Source organism: Gekko japonicus, unplaced genomic scaffold, assembly GCF_001447785.1.
Source record: "Gekko japonicus isolate JY-2015 unplaced genomic scaffold, Gekko_japonicus_V1.1 scaffold1376, whole genome shotgun sequence".
Lineage (NCBI taxonomy): Eukaryota > Metazoa > Chordata > Lepidosauria > Squamata > Gekkonidae > Gekko > Gekko japonicus.
In genome coordinates, this window is record NW_015160882.1 from 440,041 (window position 1) to 446,040 (window position 6,000).

General features: G+C 36.6%; 1 long non-coding RNA gene across 1 annotated transcript in view; it reads left to right on the top strand.

Annotated features, from left to right (window-relative positions):
* Positions 1–6,000, top strand: part of LOC107120585 — a 36,595-nt gene that overhangs the window by 21,884 nt on the left and 8,711 nt on the right. The window lies entirely within an intron of this gene.

Sequence of the window (6,000 nt, forward strand, 5' to 3'; positions counted from 1 at the left end):
GTACCTCAAAATTTATTTAAACTTTTCTGAATTCAAAAAGCAGTTTGAAGATTTGCTGTGAGAGTTTTCTTTTTTAATTTAGGAGCATTGTATAAGAGCGTCTTTTTTCCTTTTACAAAGCTCAATGCTTTCTTTGTTGATCTACTTGTACAGCTTTGGAAATAACTTCACAAAAGTTACTACCCCATCTGCTCATGTATTCCTGTTTATGTAATTTCTGTATCACTTAATATGTCATAAGAATATCTCTGGCTTAAGAGGTATTTCGATATTCAAGATTAACTGTAACAAAGTATGCACTTCAATGCAGAATTTATGAACCTTTTTACATGTCTACCACATATGGTAGTACGACCAAATATGGTTATTGTCAGACTCCCATAGCATCAACGAAGCACACACTTGTAGAAAAGGTTTTACTTTAATTGAAGCAATAAGTGCATAACAGGATCACTGTTCAGAATGAGGGATAAGCATGAAGCCCAATAGATTATAGTAAATTCAAAAAGCTAAGGCCCAATTGCGGGACTTCCCGTGCTCGCCATTGAGCCTGGGAAGCAACGCTTCTAGATAATCATAACACATTTGCTTCTCATGGACATGAGGTCACCCAAGCTACTACCCGCCAGCAACCACCTGTGGCCTTGAGAGATACGAACGTTCCTGCAACTAGGTAATTAAGCGCATTAACAAGCATACATGGGAAAGTGAAAGCAGACAAGCGCATACATAGAGAATAGGAAACACATTGGCAGCTTGCTGACAGTTATTACATTTCCAACACAGTTTTTATACATTTTAGCCAATTTATCTGGGGTTAGATGCCATCTATAGAACATTTTATATAAGTTTTCTTTGAACGAAACAGATTTACTCAACTTAATATTCACTTTCCATATTTTACTCCACTGTGACAGATTGATGTTATAACCCACATTTTGCATCCATCTAACCATACATTCTTTAACTATTTCATCCTGCATTTTCAATTGCATCAACATTCCATACATTTTCTTAATGAGTTTCTTTCTTGAAGTACGTAATAATTTTTCAAATACACATTGTTCTGAATAGAATCCATCTGTCTGTCTGTTTATCCTTACTATATCTAGATTCCACTTGCATTCTAGTCCACCAATCTAAGTTTTTTTCTTTAATTTTTCTTTAATTCTTCTTGAGATTTTAAATTATTTTCATTATCTGTTTGTTTTGAAGTCAAAGTTGGTTGAGAAAAAGCTTCCACTGGATACACCCATCTTTGAATTTTAGTATATATCTGCGGACGAATCTTTTCCCACGTTGTCAGTAATGATCTTCTTATCATATAATTTTTAAAATATTTATGTCCAGAGGCTTTCCCATACCATAAAAAGGAGTGCAATCCCAGTTTTAAACCGTGTCCTTCTAAAGCCAGTAGCCTATGATCTTCCAGTAGAATCCATTCTCACAGCCAAACCAAACGTGCTGCTCTATAATAATTCTTCCAGTCTGGTACTCCAAATCCAGCATTATCTTTCACATCCTGCAAGGCTTCAATTTCATTCTTGGCTTTTTCCCTTTCCATATAAAATTTTGTGTCAATTTATTCCGTTTGTCAAAAAAATTGTTTAATGTATATGAGCAGTGTATGAAATAAAAACATAATAGGTGGTAAAATGTTCATTTTCAAAATTGCTATTCTGCCCATTAGTGATACTTGCAAACTTTTCCATTTCTCTAAATCCTTTTTAATGTCTTGCAACACTTTGTTATAATAATCTTTCATGAGGGAACTACATTTCGCTGTAATATTAATACCCAAATATTTGACTTCTCCAGTTGAAATCCAGTCAACTCTGCTATTTCAAGTCTTTGTTTCAATGTCATATTTTTCATAATCATTTTGTCTTCTGATAGTTTGTTTTCATTCCCGCCATTTTTCCATATTCATTAATCAGATTAATCAGTTGTTGTACAGAATGCATTGGGTCTTCTAAGATAAATACCAAATCATCAGTAAAGGCTGGTAGTTTATATTTATTTCCTCCTATTGATGTCCCTTTAATAAGGGAATCTTTCCTAATAGCTCTTGTCAGAACTTCCAAAGTTAGTATAAACAACAATGGAGATATTGGACAACCTTGTCTTTTCCCTTTTTTAATCCATATATTATCAGTCAGTTCATTGCTTTCTGCTTTGTGTATATAGCTTCGGTCGCCTTTATGACATTAATCCCGAAATCCATTATCTTCATCTGTTGAATAATAAATTGCCAGCTGACATTGTCAAATGCTTTTTCAGCATCCAAAAATATCAAAACCATCTGCTTCTCTGGATGAGTTTCATAATATTCTAAGATAACTAAGACTGTTCTCACATTATTCTTTAGTTGCCTCTTAGGTAGGAAACCTGCCTGGTACTGATGTATAAAGTCTATTAGAACTTTTTTCAACTTAGCAGCCAAAATAGTTGCAAATATTTTGTAATCACAATTCAGCAAAAAAAGAGCTATTTCTTTGCAGACTTCTAAAATCCTAGTGCACTGGTTATTGAATGTCCCATTTCTGTGATTTGTACTGGCTTGCTATTTGTAACCTGCCTTGAGTCCTTGTGAGAAAGGCAGAATATAAATTGCGTGAATACATAATAATTCAAAATAAATTTCTATGGTAGTCAATTTTGAATAGATAGCCTCAGGAAAGGTTAGAACTTTCTTTCTGAAACAAAAGCTTCCCTGCCTGTAAGAGGTTCTTACTCATTGTAGGTTCTGAATCCAATCTTTTTGTAGCCTAATCTTGTACCTGTTCTGAGATAATACAAAGTTGGTTACTTACAAAAACTAATGTAATTCCAAATTTTGAAATAGGGCAGGTTGGAGAATTTGAATTTTTAAAAGGTCAGGTTTCATCTCACAGGAATCAATTTTAGCTTTTGAATTCCAATCCCCAATGAGTATGATTTTGGAGGCTTCCCCACACACATGGTGAATATCAGATATGTTTGGAATGCAGAATTTTAGGGCCACAGTTTACTGTTGTAGAAGGGGATGCCATACTCTCTGCTTCCTTGCATTGTTGAGCAGGTGGAGGCAGCTGGAATTGTGGATACAATATGGATAAATGCTAGGCATACTTAAGTTTGATTGAAATAATTGGGGCATAAATGCATGCTCCATGTTTAATTTAAACATATTAGTCCATTGATTTTAGTGGGAATTAAGAATACCTAAATTCTTCTGACTTGCACCCAATATTAAAGTGGTATTTGTGGTATTTTTTTGGGGTGTGTGTGCGTATCTGCACCTGGAGATCACGTTGACCTCTGGTGATTGACCTCTACGGGGGTCCTGGAGGATATTCAGAGAGGTGGCTGAATAAACCCTGCCTCTGTCCTCTCGACTTGGTATTCCAGGGAAATCTCCCATCCAAGTACTAACCACAGTCAGCCCTGCTTAGCTTTCGAGATCAGACTTGCCTGGGCTACCCACGTCAGGGCAAAGTGGGGAATATTCAATCTTCAAACTGACTATTAAAATTCTACTCCTGGCAGATCCTGGGTTTGTTTCCTACTCTCTCTGCTTAGATTTGGATTGCAGCTATTGAACCTAATTGAATGTACAGCTGCATGTGCAGACAAAATTGGTTTGTTCTACCACAAGTACATTCTGAATTTGGCTTGTTGTGTTTTAGTGGAAACATAAATATAGCATATCAGTAAAAGCAAGTAAGAACAAGGTAATTTTCTCTAAAGTGATCTGTTTTGTGTTTAAATGTTTACTGACAAAAGCTACACATGTTGATTTGTTTCAGGTGCAAACTTGTAGCAACAAAGTGCCGTAATAGCCCATGGCACAAGCCACATAGACTTTTAAAAAAAGATACATATATTTGGAATACTGATTAAAAGACAGAATTAATGTGCTGGAATGAGAGAGACATTGATTTAAAGATCAGAACAAGTGAAATAAATTGTGTCAGAAATGATGGATTATCCAAAGAGTTACATTTATAGTTAAATTTGCAGCCTCGTTGAGTAATTTAATGCTACATTAATGGGTTTTGTACAGAGACTGTTTTGAATAGATTCTCTTTATATCAGATGTTGCACATATGCTTTCTGTGTGTGTTTGTCTAAAATAAAACTTAATGAAACAGCTAATAAAACCCCAATTTGTTTGTGCTTCCTTTGAGAAATAAGCTCTTAATATGCAGCTACCGTTCATTATCTCCTTTGCGTTTCTCTTGCCTTTCAACTGATATTCTTCTCAGTGGTGCTGGCCATGTGACACAGTCAGTTCTTTAACTTTTATTTTGTAAGACTGATTTGTCAGGGACATTTTTCATTTGCTTAGTGGAGCTAGGGTGTAGGAGGATTGTTGCTATGGGTGATAGGGGCACATGCTCCAAGTATACTCCTTTCAGGGATGCAAAATGGACCTTATTTATTAATTTGCAATTTTTATTCTCCACCTTTCTGCCCACCAAAAGAGGCGGCTAACAATTAAAGACAAAAATTATAAAAGTACATCATAATACGAGTAAAAACCAAAACTAAAATACTTCTATAAAACACAAGGATAACTGTTAAAGTAAAAGGCAGGAAAGAGGGGTCACTGATGGAACACCAGACAAAATAAAAAAGTCTTTACTGCTGGTAAGGGATTCCTTCCCTAGGGAAACCTGCCTTCCAGGTAGGACTGAAACCCCTGTGGAATGGTGCCTTGCAGTTGCAACTCTGAAGTGTGGTGCAGAAAGATACTGTGGTTAATGATACTGAAAGCCACTGGGTGTTTCAGGAGGATCAACAGGGTCACACTCCCCAATCCATCTCCTGCCACAGGGCATCCACCAAGATGACCAAGGCTGTTTCAATCCCTTCCAGGCCTGAAGCTGGATGGGAAAGGATCCAGGTAGTTCAGTTCATCCAAGAAATCTTGGGGTTACTCAGGTCACATATTATATTTACTGTTATTAAATCATGTATTGTTTTTAGTTTGGAATAATTAGACATATTTGCAAACTGATAGATGAAACAGCTGCTCCGCCGCCATTGCTGTTACCATTGCCGCCGCCGCCAGCACTACTGGCACACAACCAGGAGGAGGGTGCCCCCTGCCACCTAGGGCAGGTACCCACTCAGGTCACATATTATATTTACTGTTATTAAATCATGTATTGTTTTTGGTTTGGAATAATTAGACATATTTGCAAACTGATAGATGAAAAACCAGTTATCTTTTGTCCATGTGTTCTGTGAATGCAGAGCCTAGGCAGGAAGACATGCTTGCACCTTTACACTAGTTTTGGACCTGCAGTCTAACATGTGTATCTATGTGAAACAAAGTTTGAATCCAGTAGTACCTTTAAGATCAACAAAGTGTTATTCAAGTGTGCATGCACACTTTGTCACACGGCTACTCATTTGACTGTATCCATGTGTTGCTTGTAGGGGTAAAGAGAAACAGGGAGGTAGTAGTCAGAAGGGGTTTTGTGCAGTTTAATGAGTTGACTTGATGTGAAGCTACAGTCTATAAATCTGTATTGTGTTCCTCCGTGGAGGGACTAAAACCCAAAAACTGAAAAACCAAATAAGCCCATATTACTAAACAGAGATGTTCTTCTCTTCCCTCTTTCTCTTCTGTAGAATGAGTCCCTAGTTTATAAGGTTTAGGCACCAGCCCAGCAGCTTTGTCCGTGGAGGGCCATGCCTCCTTCGTAAATCACATAAATCTGTGATTCAGATCCAGTCAGTGCTGTTACAGGCTTTCTCTTGGTGAGTGTAAACGTGAGCTTGTGCTTGGCCATTTTACCGCTGAAAAAAAGATTTGGCCATTTGACCAGTTAAATGTTGGTTAAATATTTTTAAGGATTGTTTATTTAGAACAACAAGAAAATATATTAACCCTCAACAGATCTGATACTTCAGCTTAGAAGAAAATTGGTAACTACTTTGTGAAAAACTGATATAAATAATAAATTATAAAAGCTACATTTATACTTCTTCTATTGTGGAACTGGGCAG